Here is a 14,404-nt window from a genome sequence, read left to right on the forward strand (position 1 = left end):
AGCTGAGCTAGGAAGATCTGCTGTCCTTGATAATCGCAAAGGGCTTTATTCAAATGAAGGCCTATAGGCACACCTTTTTCATTTATGAAGAGCATTTTGCCATTGCACTTTTGGCAAGGTCATTTCATGCGCATTTTCTGAAAGGAGAATCTACGTGACGTTAAAGGCAAGGCAGGTTATCCTGAGAGGTCGGTACAGATTAACAACCAAAAAGACCATGTTTTGGGTGATTTTTACCTAACAACTACTTTTTGATGTATTCACTATTCACTGTCCAAAAGATTTGTCTCCTATAGCCCGTCTACTCTAGTTGCACCATAATGACGTAATACCAGTCCTGAATTATATCCCTTCCCCCGCATTGCCTTTTCATATATGCACACGGTGCCAAAACAAAGTCACATAACCAGGCCCGGACAGACAGAAAGATGGAGATAGATATGGTATGGCTCCCGGCGGGGATTTGGGCTCTACTGAGCGCAACTTTCTAGTGTGTCTTTTGTGAAAATGTAAATAGGAAAATCTAATCTCCAAGAATAGTTAACCTGCCCGCAGCAAAGCATGGCAGGGTATTGTAATAGCTTGTGTGTGTGTGTGTGTGTGTGTGTGTGTGTGTGTGTGTGTGTGTGTGTGTGTGTGTGTGTGAGATAATTGGAGGAGGCGCTGTTTCCTTTATCCATGATTTACAGTATGTCCGCTGTGTCTGACAAGTATGTCAACTATATTGTATGTAAATGTTCTGGCTATCTGGCTGTTTTCCTATTGTCTGACTGCACTGGTTGTGTCCTTTGTACAAGGCATTCTTGTACTTCTGTTAATGTGGACATAAATAAATATTTCAAATGTATGTGACACATGTATGCCTGTGTATGTACATGTACGCAGGCATGCACATGTCGCCAACATTTGAAATACATGCATGAGTACGTACGTGAGTGCATGCATGCGCTTGCACGTGAGTGTGTGTGTGTGCGTGCGTGCGTGCGTGCGTGCGTGCGTGCGTGCGTGCGTGCGTGCGTGCGTGTACACAACATAATCAGAATGGATGAGTCTAGTGACTCTAATCTTGACATTAGAGTCACTGTTTCAGATGTATGTAATAGAAGTATCCACGAAAACATTTTGTGTCACTTGCCAGTGCTTAGAAAATAAATATTCTTATAAACTGGAAATCTGAAGATTAGCCATCACCAAACATTGTCTGAATGAACTTTCATCATATTACTCCAGAAAGATTCCATACAGTGTCAGGAGAAAACGTGCAATATAACAAAATACAAGGCTTCTTTCTTGACGCTCTCCCTTCAATAAGTCTTCTTAGTTGATACCATATCATTCACTTAGCCTGCTATTGTTGGAAATTATGTTGGTGTCAATGTTGAGCATTGTGCCATTCCGGGAATGGAGTGGAGGGTAGGGTTGGGGGCTAGTTCTTTTTTTTTATTATTGGTGTTTACAGTTTTATTTTCAATATCATGGATATTGTTCCTGCAATATATAGGCCCTGAGATTTTTCAGATCCCATTCCTCACTTTTCTATTTTGACGCTAATGTTAATATGTAATCTCGTCTCTTCAAGTTTAAACCATCTGCCAGATCAGATTTAAATGCCACTCAACTTCCATCGTCCCAGAAAGTTCTCTTCCTCGCCACCATGATATCAGCCCCTGGAGCTGCCAGGGTCAGAACCTATCGCCTGAGGATGCTCTGGAGGAACGCTTGCTAATAGAATCCATCGACTGGCCTGAACCTCCACACTTACCTAAAGCTCCTCACTTCAAGCAGACCAGTGACCCCGCACACAGCCACTTCACTATCCTCCCAGCAGAGGGAGGTAGAGCGTGGCAGAGTGGCATGTAGGGGACCAGGTGAAGGCTCTCATCCAAATCTATGACTTTCAGGGTCAGCCCAAACACTATGGGGGTGATTTCTTGCTTGCTCGGTGATTTCTTGCTGCATGACCCATCTCTTGAAGCGGGCGTAGCAGGCCAGGTGGTGGACCACTTGAATGGGTCCTACTCTGCTGTTTTCCCTTTACTCTGGGAGGGCCGTGCGCAGGTAGAGGTGACACTGGTTCACCCCAGTGAAGCTGTCACTGTGCTGTGGAGACTGACGAGGGAACAGCCAGGCAGGGTGTTCTTCCAGAGCGTGTTCCGCTCAGGCTTGGTCTCTGAAAGCACAGTTTGTAATGTTTGTCTGCCACCAAGCCAGCGGACATTTTGTAACTATACAAACCTCCACACTGGGGAGCCCTGGTACTGCTATAAGCCTAACAAGCTGAGCTGTGACAATCGCATCAACCATAAGAGATGTGTCGATCAAACATTAGCAGTGAAGAAGCTCTGCTCTCTCAGAGGTGAAGACCTATCATTATTTTCTGTGCCCTTTTATTGTGGGATCGTAAATGTTTCATGTACTTGGATATTTTGCTTTGCATTTTAACCACTTTGTGGTTGTGTGTTAACCTCTTAAACCATAAACAAGAAATTACAAAGTCATAATATACCCGCTTGCGGCAGGCTCATTGTGCAGAATGTCCCAGCCAATGCAACCGGGTGTTGTTAAAACATTTAGAACACGTGCACGCCTTCTCTGTTGCAGCCAGGCCATTATATCTTTGTAGGTTGCAGGTATGAGGGGATATAATTCCTTTGTCACTTACTTTAGGCCTATAGAGTAGGTCTACATGTACATAAAGGTTCGTCATCATCAAGACTGGAATACTTTTTAACTCTGTGGCATTATGAACGTCCGAGGATTATGCCTCTGTTCTGAACGATGTTGCCAGATTTGGCGAGAGAAATAAGCAACCAGGTCTATGAAAACAATCTCAAAAGAAACGACTATATATAGGCCACCCAAGCACTTTAAAGTTTAAACCTATATAGAAATACATTGAATATTTGAAAATAGCCGATCTACAAGCTCGTTGTGAGCTCGTAGATCGGCTAGAAAAATCTGGGAAAAAAATGTTTTGAAAATGTATGAATATTTTCCAAATTCACACAGATCTTGCATGGGGGGTTATATGTGACTGGGTACAATGCTTTATGCCGCAAGTTGGCATTTTTCAAAATTGGAACATATTTGAAGAAGATGTGATCATTTGAATCTGGTTATCTATAATAGTGCAAACTGAGATAATCCCTTCTAAAGAATGGACCCTTCGCTAAACCCCACCCCAAAAGCGATTGTCCAATGCCAGCTTAGCAACCGTTGTCAGCCCGGCATAGGTCTGGCAAGCTTTCGTCGCCTGTCAATGTTATTTCGCCCGCACACACACATTCATTTGCAACATAATAGCAAGAATACCACGATAACGCAATGGTGACTATATGAACCAGCAACAGATTCCACGTACCCAAAACCGTTGGAGGGTTCTTTTCCCAAGCTGAAATCTGCACTTAAACTGCAAGGCTGGCTGTGTTGTTGAACACATACACAGCTTAACGTCAGGAAAGTTACACGACTCACTCGCCCAGGTGGTGTCTATAATACTAATCACCGTAATCGTAACAAAATTCAGAATCACAGCGCTGCCTGTTTCGGATTCCGCACTTGAAAGTATGTTCATTCATTTGTTCGTCTAATTTATTAACTGCTACTGTAGTCTGAAATGAATAAACTCCTGTTACAGTTATGGATCAACTTCAACCTGGTGTTTGCACTTTGTCTATTTACGGTCCGTCCATCTATATAAACGTTCAGATTTCAAATATAAAGTGCTTACCTTATGGCCACGGATGTTACAATTGTGCACGGGACTCTCAAAAGTACCCGTATATTCTGTATTGTTCAATAAAAAGCATTTAAATCCAATCGTGGCCATTTTCTCATGGAGTTATAATGTATCTGAGTGCAATACACTTACCAACCGATAGGGTCACGCAGTTGAAAGCATATGGAGAAAATGGCCACCGATCAGATTAAAATGCTTTTTATTGAACTATACGGATGATACGGTTACTTTTGAGAGCCCGTACATAAATTTAACATCCGTGGCCATGGGATAAGCACTTTATATTTGAAATATGAAAGTTTCTGTAGATGTACGGGCCGTAAATGGAGAAAGTGCAAACACCAGGTTGAAGTTTATCCATGATGGTCGAGACAGACGACCGTCGTGTATCCATGGCTATTACTCCCTCTAACATTTCCCGTGTTTTTAGCTTATTGAAATAATGTCATGCACATTTTTCCAGTCCATAGCCTACAGCAGGCCTTGTTGACTAGATTTAGAAGAGATTTTGAAGCTCTTGCTGCTGAAATGATCGATTATTTTTAAGGGGAAAAGCCGTCATTTAACATGCAAGTCAATGGGTGAGAAGCAGATTGTGCCAGGCCTGGGTGTGACTAACTCGCACCACCAGTCACAGAGTGGGGTGGGTGGGGCTTAGCGAAGGGTCCATTGTCACTTCGGAGCACCTCTCAGCTCCAGGTAATCGGCGTGAACAATGGGTAATTTATTCAGCCTAGCCACTCCTCTTATCACTCCCCCATTGACACCTTTCAGTCAGCTGTCCACTTTATTTAGTGCCAGGGACCCCCATAGAGGATCTGTGTTGTAAAAAAAAAGGCATAATAAGTAATCATCATCATAATAGATTTAATACAATATTTATTTGAAAATAGCAGATCTACAAGCTCACAATGCATGCTTGTAGATCGGTAATTTTCTAATTGCCGATGTAAGTAAATGTATTGATACAATCCAGTGCTAGTGTTGTATGTGTATATCTATAAAGTAACTAAAGTTTTCAAATAATGGTAGTGGAGTAAAAGTACAATATTTGCCTGTGAGATGTAGTTGAGTAGAAGTAAAAGTACTGATAATTGGAAATACTCCAGTTAAGTAAAAGTACCTCAACTGGTTAATTATAAAAAAAATAATTGAGCATATTAAGTAATCATCATCATAATAGATTTAATAAAATATTTATTTGAAAATAGCAGATCTACAAGCTCACAATGCATGCTTGTAGATCGGCAATTTTCAAATTGCTGATGTAAGTAAATGTATTGATAAAATCCAGTGCTGGTGTTGTGCTGTGAGAGAAACAAGCTACGAGGTCTATGAAAACAAGCCCAAAAGAAACGACCAGTTTCGCCACTTGAGGTGAAATACATCAGCTATTTTCAAAAAGAGTCTTGAAAGCAAGGCCAAATAAGCAGTGGTGGGAAAAGTACTCAAATTCTCTACTTACTGTAAGTAAAAGTACCAATACTGCAATATAAAAATACTCTGTTACAAGTAAAAGTCCAGAATTAAAAATGTACTTGAGTAAAAGTACATAAGTATTGGCATCAAAATGTACTTGAAGTACCAAAAGTACTAAATATTTGAAAATAGCAGATCTACAAGCTCACAACGCGTCGAATGTGAGCTTAAGTACAGTACTTGAGTAAATGTACTTAGGTACTTTCCACCACTGCAAATAAACGGCTACATGTCGTCGTGACGTCTTTGTTGAACTGCAACATGGCGTTTGCACATTTCGGGTGGGTCTAAGTACCCGTATCTTCCGTATTGTTAATTAAAAAGTATTTTATTCCGATCGGCGGCCATTTTCTCATAGAGTTATAATGTATCAGAGTGCATACACCCCCCAACCGCTACAGCCGCGTAGTTGAGAAAAACGGAGACAATGGCCACCAATCGGATCAAAATGCTGTTTATTCAACGATACGGAAGATACGGGTACTTATGAGGGCCCGTGTATAATTATAACACCCATAGCCATGAGATAAGCACTTTATATTTGAAATCTGAACGTTTATGTAGATGTACGAGTTGTAAATGGAGAAATGCGAACACCAGGTGTAAGTTCAACCATGACGCTTGACGTCAAGCTAACAATGCTAAAATCGTCGACTAGCCTCGTCACTCCACCGTTGTTTTTGTCCACATCTACAGTGAAATTCTTCCATACAAACGAACATCGAGCGGCCTGTTGTTTAGCTGGAGCCGCCCTCACCAATAGCTGCTGTGTTTGCAACATGTGAGCAACATCATTTCTTTGGTTTTAATGTCAATCATTAGCGTCCTGTCGCGGTCTCGCGCAACATAGCCGTTCATAGTATGGGGAAGTCTCAGGCTCCCAGTGGGGGTCCTCGGACCACCAGTGATTGCTTTGCGGGGGTCCCCAGGCCCCCTTGTATATCCGCTATAGCTTGAAGTGCTAATATCTCTCTCTCTCTCTCTCTCTCTCTCTCTCTCTCTCTCTCTCTCTCTCTCCCCCCGGGGGGGGGGTTAGCAGCTCTGTAGCCTGAGGCTAAAGGCCCGTTCATAGTCCCTAGATGGGTCTAAAACGTGCGTCAGGGGGTGAGGGATTCCGTCCGTTCTTTACCGACGCATGCATAGTCGCTCACGTTATTTAGGGGTTATTTTATTTATTTTAAAGTGTACAGGCGTAATACACCTATCATCCACTAGATGGCCACTAGTATGTACCGCCGTACCCATAATGTTGCCATGTCTACTTATTATAAGCGACTTTGGGCTTATTTTTCTGTAAAGTTGCTTGTAAACAAACAAGCAATTTTGTATTGGTGGTTGCGGTTTTATTTGGGCTTGTTTCTAAAGTGTAGTTGCTTATTTGGGCCAATTATTATTTAAACCAGTGATTCTCAAACATAAATTGTAGATCTGCTATATCCTAGTCGATTCTTTTGGGCTTGTTTTCATAGACCTGGTTGCTTATTTCTCTCACAAAACCTGGCAACACAGCCAGCTGCTGGCATCAGCGCAGCTAACAACATGAAGCTACCATTGTAGCATCTAGCCAAAACAACGCAATAAAAGACACAAACTAGTCCACAAACTAGACAAAAACAATGGTTGTCTACAAAACGTGAGTTTCGACCCCTACTGCACTGTGCTATATATGCTATATATTGTCACAGACCGTGGATCGACGGGTCTATACTTAAGTACATTTACTCAAGTACTTCCACCAACCAACGTGGGTCTTTTTTTTGGAGAAAGAGGGCCCGAGGAAAACTTTTTTTCCTTATACTGCCAACGGGTTCCACTGGTACTACAGCCAACGTACAAACGAACGTACGTCGGCCTGACGGTGAATGTTGACTGCACGGACGGAAATCCTGGAGCCGTAAGTGACGGAGGGGGAGACAAAAACGACTACGCAAGGAGCGCTGGCGCTAGTTACGTATCCTTACGTCCGACTATGAATGATACTTAAGTGGGGAAGTGCTGGGAGGGGCGAGGGGAGGCGGGTGCTGCAAAGGAGGAGAGGCATTGGCTTAAAGGGGAAAGTGTCCCCATTGGCTTAAAGTAGTGAAGGACAGCCAGGACAGCCAATGACAAATAGGTGTCGCATAGGTGTCAAGTGGCCCAGCCTGTCTGTAGACCCGCCAGCTTTCAGCAAGCGGGTAAAAAAAAAGCTATTCAGCTATTTGACATGCCTATAATGACATGCCCAAAATAGAGACACCAGGGCTCATTAGCTTGGTGTCATGCATTGATATGCATCGATTTAATTTGCTATAAATTTAGATTAAATTAACACTTTATATTTCACAGTAATGTCAACATTAAAGTCCACATACATGCTTCTGGGATTGACAGAATCAAAGTACAACCAAAGAAAAGTACAGAGCATGACTATGTTTTTATTGTGGTGTTAACACACGGACTGACCATCTCAATCCGGCCTGCCAAGTCCTCAAAGAAAAACAAAATGACCCCCCCAAATAATACACATTCTAAATGGCTGCCGTATGTTAATGGTTTTGAGAAAACAATATTTAACCCGACTCCAATTAATAGTAATTCATATTTACCATTTGAGTACTATCCGCATTCCACCATCTGTATGTACTCAAATGTTTTATGTTTATAATGTAACAGTAAAACAGTCAACCTTTATAATGCTATGTGTTTTATCAGTGACTAAAGGAGTGGTGCATATCAGATAAGATACTTTTTTTTTTTTTTTTTTAACCCAGGCTGAGCAACGTCCTGCACACATAGAAACACACAGACAGACAGACACATTAAAACCTGGGAGCTGACTAGTACAACCACAGTCTTATGCTGTTGGCCACTAAGCAGGTCCACTAGAGCAGTTGGGGTTCAGTGCCTTGCTCAAGGGCACTTCAGGGGTGTTGGGGAAGTGGTGAACATTCACTTCCCCACCCAGATTTTTCCTGCCGGTCCGGGGATTCGAACCGGCAACCTTCCGGCAACGAGGGCGCTCCTCTAACCTTTAGGCCACCACTGCCCGTACTATATACATTTATAGGCTCATTTAAAAGGTTTGTAAGGTCAGAGTACACCAGAGTGATACAGTACAGTACATCTGTAAAAAAAATTAAAAAATTAACAGATTTTTTTTTTTTTGTTGAAAGCAAGTACCTTCTTGTAAAGTAGTCTGGCATGTCTACCAAATTCATGCAGTTTTAACATAATTCAGTACTATGTGTTTCAAGTTTCAATTGTACATTGTGTGGCCCTCACTTTATCGAAGTCAGTATGGCCCTCTGGAAATAAATCTTGCCCACCCCTCTGTTAACAGATCTTTGTAGGCACAAGCCAACAATATAACAATATTGCTATATTCCATTACTGTTCACCGTCTGAGCATCTTCCACCATCGATAAAATAAAATATAATACAAATCTTCACTTTCCTACATTACTAAATGCATGGTCAGGGACCACATGCAATACCTCCACGGACCACCAGTTGAAAACCCATTGATTGATTGATTGATGTAGTTTATTTAGTAAGACATGAGAATAGTACATGACAGTACATAACAGTACATGGAAGTACAAATTCACAATACAAGGTCTACTAAACTGGAACTCTCAATAAGCACGCAGCTTGTTTAAGATGAGAACCCCATGCACACAAATCATGATGACATATAAGAGGCAGACAGATACACACTACTATACAGAATGTCATACAGGGGTGAGCTCTAGGGGGTGCTCAGGGGGTCAGCGACCCCTTAGTTCTGACACTATGGAGGCTGGCGCGTGCTCCACATGCACGAGCAGCTCCACATGCACGCGCGAGCACACACCGTCAGCCGCCCGCGAGCCGTCAATCATTAACACAACAACGCACCGTCAGGGGCGAGCCGTCTTTAACACCTTAAACAATGGCCTCAACCTGGCCTCAACCTGGCTGCTTTCCCCTCGCACCGCGGTAGCGCAGCCTCTCGTCTGTAGTAAAATAAAAAAATACACTTTTGGTACTCACCAAAACAAAGACGGTTTAATGGAGTTGAAAGCCTATTCTACTAAGTGGGAACACTCTGAGCCCCCACCTCACGTATAAAATACACTTTTTGGCCAGAAAAGAAAATATTTCACCGGAAGGAAGAATCTGGTCAATGGAGAACGGGCGTAGGTACGTCACAGGTTTGAGACTCCGTTAACTCCGCCCACTTTGGCCGCCATTTTACTTAAGCTTGTTTGGTCGTGCTGGTAAATCACTCTGTAGTCAGCAAGCAGCAAGTGTGGACGGTGTACATGATCTTCCATCTCTCTACTATCTATCTGGTCGCGCTGGTACATCCTGGTACATCACTCTGTAGTCCTGTGCTCGTTGTTCAGCAAGCAGCAAGTGTAGACGGTGTACATTATCTTCCATCTCTATAGTCTAGAACCTGGCTAAGATATGTATGCACTTAATTTAGGAGAGAATATCTCAACTGTTCTTGGCTAATATGACCCCAGGGAACAACTTAGGAACTTTGACTAATTCTCTATCCGGGACGAAATACCCGAAAATGACCACGCCCTTTTTAAAATGACCATAACCGGTGCACTATTTCCAACATGGTAAACCGTTGGAGCTACAGATTTACTGAGTTGCTCAAAATGTTCAGAATACTTATGTTTAGGGAAACATAGTAAAGTGTAACATTTCTAATTTGATATTTTATGACAGAACAGCCAGGGCTTACAGTCTGGATTACAGTCCAGGGGCATAGGGATGTTTTTGTGCTAACCCTAACCCTAAAAGCACTACATTTGTCCCAGATGTAATGTAACCCAGGGCATGCTCTAATGATTTATTAAGGGTGCCCGAGCTAGCGACCTTCAGGGCCATCATAGTGGCCAAATCCAATATGGCCACCTGCCAAAGTCTATGGCTATAACGTTTCAACCACATGAGCTACGAATGCAAACTTGGTGTCTAAATCATGTTTTTTTGACAATTAGAAACATGTTTGAATGCTTATCTTTATGATTTAATCTATCTAGAGGACACTAATTTGAATATCACAAATATGGCCACTATGTTATGAAACAACCAATGTATCTTGCCTGGCCTACTTGTTGTTAACTAGTTGTACGAACTCTTGTTTTATTTTTGTATTGTTTTATTGGATCTTGTTTAGTCGATACACTTATTTGTTTTAGCTCGTGCTCATTTGATTTTGCTATTTTGTCTCATCTGTTTAAGAAAGTAGGTAGCTGATATATTGCACTTTTACCTTAGCGCTAGGTATACTCTTGGTTGCTTGTTTTTGCAGGAAATGCACTTAAGACTTCTGGTGATTAGTAGTTTTGTTCCCTACCTATGTTGAATGCACTTACTGTAAGTCGCTTTGGATAAAAGCGTCTGCTAAATGACTGTAATGTAATGTAAATGTAATGTATCTTACAATGTAATTTTATTGAAACAATAGAATGATTTAAGAGTAGAACTCATTCCTAATGATACTCATTCCTAATGATATACAGCTGATTCTAATTTAAACATATTGTTCAAATTCCATACACCTTTGACTATTATGATAGTGTTCAATGCATGCTGAGCATTGATGTGCATAGTGTACTGGCTGTTGCTGTATACTTTGGGTTATATACAGTAGTCATATTATATTGTTTCAATAAAATTACATTGTTTTCTCCAGTTTGATCTTAATTTGATCTCATTCCTACAACTACTGTATAGTACATTCAATCTGGATGAAACTTTATGTTACATAACATGTTTGGTATAGTGGCCATATTTGTAATAAGCAAGTCAGAGTGATCTAGATGGATTCAATCATAAATATGAGCATTCCAATGTGTTTCTAATGTTCAAAAAGCATAAAGTAGACACCAAGTTTGCCAAAAATGACACATTTTCAAAACTAATATTTCTTTGAAATATGTAAAATAGAGGTCCAGCCACACCCAGTCATGAAGATAAGCATTCCAACATGTTTCTAATTGTCAAAAAACATGATTTAGACACCAAGTTTGCATTTATAGCTCATCTGGTTCAAAAGTTGTAGTAGACAAAACAGTTTTTTAGCTGTTCTGTCATAACATTTCAAATTAGAAATATTGCACTTTTCTATGTTTCCCTAAACATAAGTATTCTGGACATTTTGAGCACCTCAGTAAATCTGTAGCTCCAACGGTTTAGCAGATAGATAGATAGATAGATAGATAGATAGATAGATAGATAGATAGATAGATAGATAGATAGATAGATAGATAGATAGATAGATAGATAGATAGATAGATAGATAGATAGATAGATAGATAGATAGATAGATAGATAGATAGATACTTTATTGATCCCCAAGGGGAAATTCAGATATCCCATAGCTCATACAGGCAAGGTTAGTTAAAACACATCACAAAAAGGGGGGGTGCACAGGTTAAAACTGAGAGAAGATATATTATGAAATAAGCATAAAAAAGCATTTAAAAGGTGTCACTGGGAATAAAAATCATCCTTTGTCATTGTCATTGCACATAGACCCATAAATAACTAAAAACTAAGACCATTAGTCCATTAGTCCAGTTCATAGGCCTAGCGGCTGGTCATGGAGTTGAAGAGCCTGATTGCTGTTGGAACAAAAGTGTTCTTAAAACGATCGTTCTTGCAGGGCAATGAACGGAACAGGTCCTTACGACCGCTTTTTTGACCTGCCAGGATGTTGTGGAGAGGATGACCCACATTGTCCATTATGGCCCTCCTCTTCTTGTGTATACATCTCTCCACAACAGCCTCCAGTGAGTCCGGCCTCTTTCCCAGTACTGAGCCCGCCTTCTTCACCAGTTTGTTCAGCCACTTAGCATCCTTGTCCATCACACTGCCTCCCCAGCACTGCGGCATAGAACAGGACACTTGCCACTGCTGACTGGTAGAACATATGCAGCATTCTGCTGCACACGTCAAAAGACCTAAGCCTCCTCAAGAAAAAGAGCCTGCTCTGTGTCTTTTTATAGACAACATCGGTGTTCAGAGCCCAGTCCAGGTTCTCATCCAGGTGAACTCCCAGATACTTGTAGGACTGTACCTGCTCAATAGCTGTCCCTTGGACGTTGACAGGCTGAAGAAGAGCGGGCTTGTTCCTCCGGTAATCCACCACCATCTCCTTAGTCTTGGTGGTATTTAGTAGGAGGCAGTTCCTTTCACTCCATTCCCCGAAGGCCTTTGTCAGGTCCCTGTATTCCTCCTCCTGCCCATCCTTGACACACGCCACAATGGCTGTATCATCAGAATATTTCTGAATGAAACAGGACTCAGAGTTGTACTTAAAGTCCGACGTGTACAGTGTGAACAGGAAGGGAGCCAACACAGTCCCCTGTGATAGATAGATAGATAGAGACATGTTGGAAGTAGTGCACCGGTTATGGTCATTTTTAAAAGGGCGTGGGCATTTTCGGGTATTTCGTCCCGGATAGAGAATTAGTCAAAGTTCCTAAGTTGTTCCCTGGGGTCATATTAGCCAAGAAGGTCTCACACATTTGCAAAGACGCACAATGTACAATCAATCCCAAGGCTGCCCTAGAAGAGCATGTCAAGAGAGCTGTATACCAAGGAGGCCAAGTGTGGGGTCAAGTGCTGGTGTCAAAACCAGAACTAACTTCACTGTGCAAATGGGGCTGGTCAAAGACATCTGAGGGAGACTATGAACCCTTCTGGACATGCCTACCAGATGCAGGCTAGTCCAGTTATGAACTTGTCTCTTGCAAATGTAAGAAGGGTTGTGTTGGGCAGTGCAAAAGCAAAAAAAGCTCAGTTCCAAAAAAAGCACAGCCCTCTGTTTCTGTGAAGGCGAGTGTGAATAGTCTTCCCTCAGTTCCCTGTGATAGACCCTAGGTTTGGCCTCACTTAATATGAGTCTTGTGAGATAGAAGGAAGCTTCTTAGAAAGTCTAAAGTTCCTAATTCAAATTCTGCATCAAGAAAAATGTATAATTTGACACAGAGATCATCCATATCTAACCAGTCTGAAAAAATGGCGGCCATTTTGAATTTAATGAAAATGTTCAATTATCCAAAAAAACACATTACCAAGTACATAAGGTAAATACATTCAACTAATTTTGTCTGCAATATCATATCATATCCATCACTCATTAGAAAACAGTTGTTGCTGGTGGCCATTTTGAAAAATGGCTGCCATGGGCGCCATGTTGAAAATTCATGATGCCTCCATATCCAAATCTTCTGGGAATGCCTTTGGCTATAAGTGTACCAAATGTCATGCTTTTATCGCAAACTGAACGATTCCTTTATATTTGGGAGCTAAGCTGCTGGACTACTTTGAGGATTCTAACAGGGGCCCTCATCCAAGGTCACTTCGATTATGCATGCACCTCACATGGTACCACAACACCACAAAGGCCTTAAAAACAAGGCTTGCAGCGTTGAACGCCTATTTTCCAGTGTAAACGGAGTCAAAAACGGCACGCCCAAGAACAATGTCAACCTCTCGCCTAAATAGTCTATGTCTCCTGGCGTTTGAGAGAGATTTAAATAACCGTTTGGACCAGGATGAAATTATTGATTTTTGCTTTTATCACAAACTGAACGATTGTTTTGGTTATCTGCTGCACTATTTTGTCAACTTTGCTGTTGTAATTGACCCCTGTCCTATCTCGCCTTTCTCTCCACTTACCTGCCCGTGGCTTCCTGTCTCTCTACACTGACCTAGACCTATAAATTACATAAATGCCAAAAGTAAGTCTTAAAGTACTCCGTTTGTTTTGTGTTCTTGCAACTGTGTCTGATTCATATGCTACATGAGTGACTATAAGTGTGTTTAAAAACATGATATATACATAATTATACTGTAAGTAATGTTAAACTTTTGCTTACTGCGGCGAACACTCATATACAGTAAAGTATATAATTATGTGTGTTTTGAGACACTCAGGAAATATACCTTTTACTGTATAATGAATTGTGCCCAGACAAAACAATTGTTCAGAATACATTTTAAGATTCTGTCAATAATCTCTGCCAGGAGATCATGCAATCGCCTGTGTGTGCGTGTATGTGTCCGCATAGTAATTAATTAATAGGCCGATCAGCGTCATATTTCTTTTGCACGCTGACAGCACGCCATAAGGCTGTGCATAGCCTTGCTCCGACTTGCAGTACATAAGTGAGCTGCTTAACTCTTACTCCACCA

The 14,404-nt window shown here is 41.5% G+C and overlaps 1 pseudogene across 1 annotated transcript; it reads left to right on the forward strand.

Annotated features, from left to right (window-relative positions):
* Nucleotides 1–1,401: 1,401 nt before the first annotated feature.
* Nucleotides 1,402–9,635, forward strand: LOC308079536 (NXPE family member 3-like; annotated as a pseudogene). Its single transcript has 4 exons — nt 1,402–1,413; nt 1,597–1,789; nt 1,849–2,356; nt 9,631–9,635. The product of its transcript is annotated as an NXPE family member 3-like (transcript).
* The last annotated feature ends 4,769 nt before the right edge of the window (nt 9,636–14,404 follow it).

Source organism: Gymnoscopelus braueri (genome assembly GCF_963280865.1).
Source record: "Gymnoscopelus braueri genome assembly, chromosome: 23".
NCBI classification, from domain to species: domain Eukaryota; kingdom Metazoa; phylum Chordata; class Actinopteri; order Myctophiformes; family Myctophidae; genus Gymnoscopelus; species Gymnoscopelus braueri.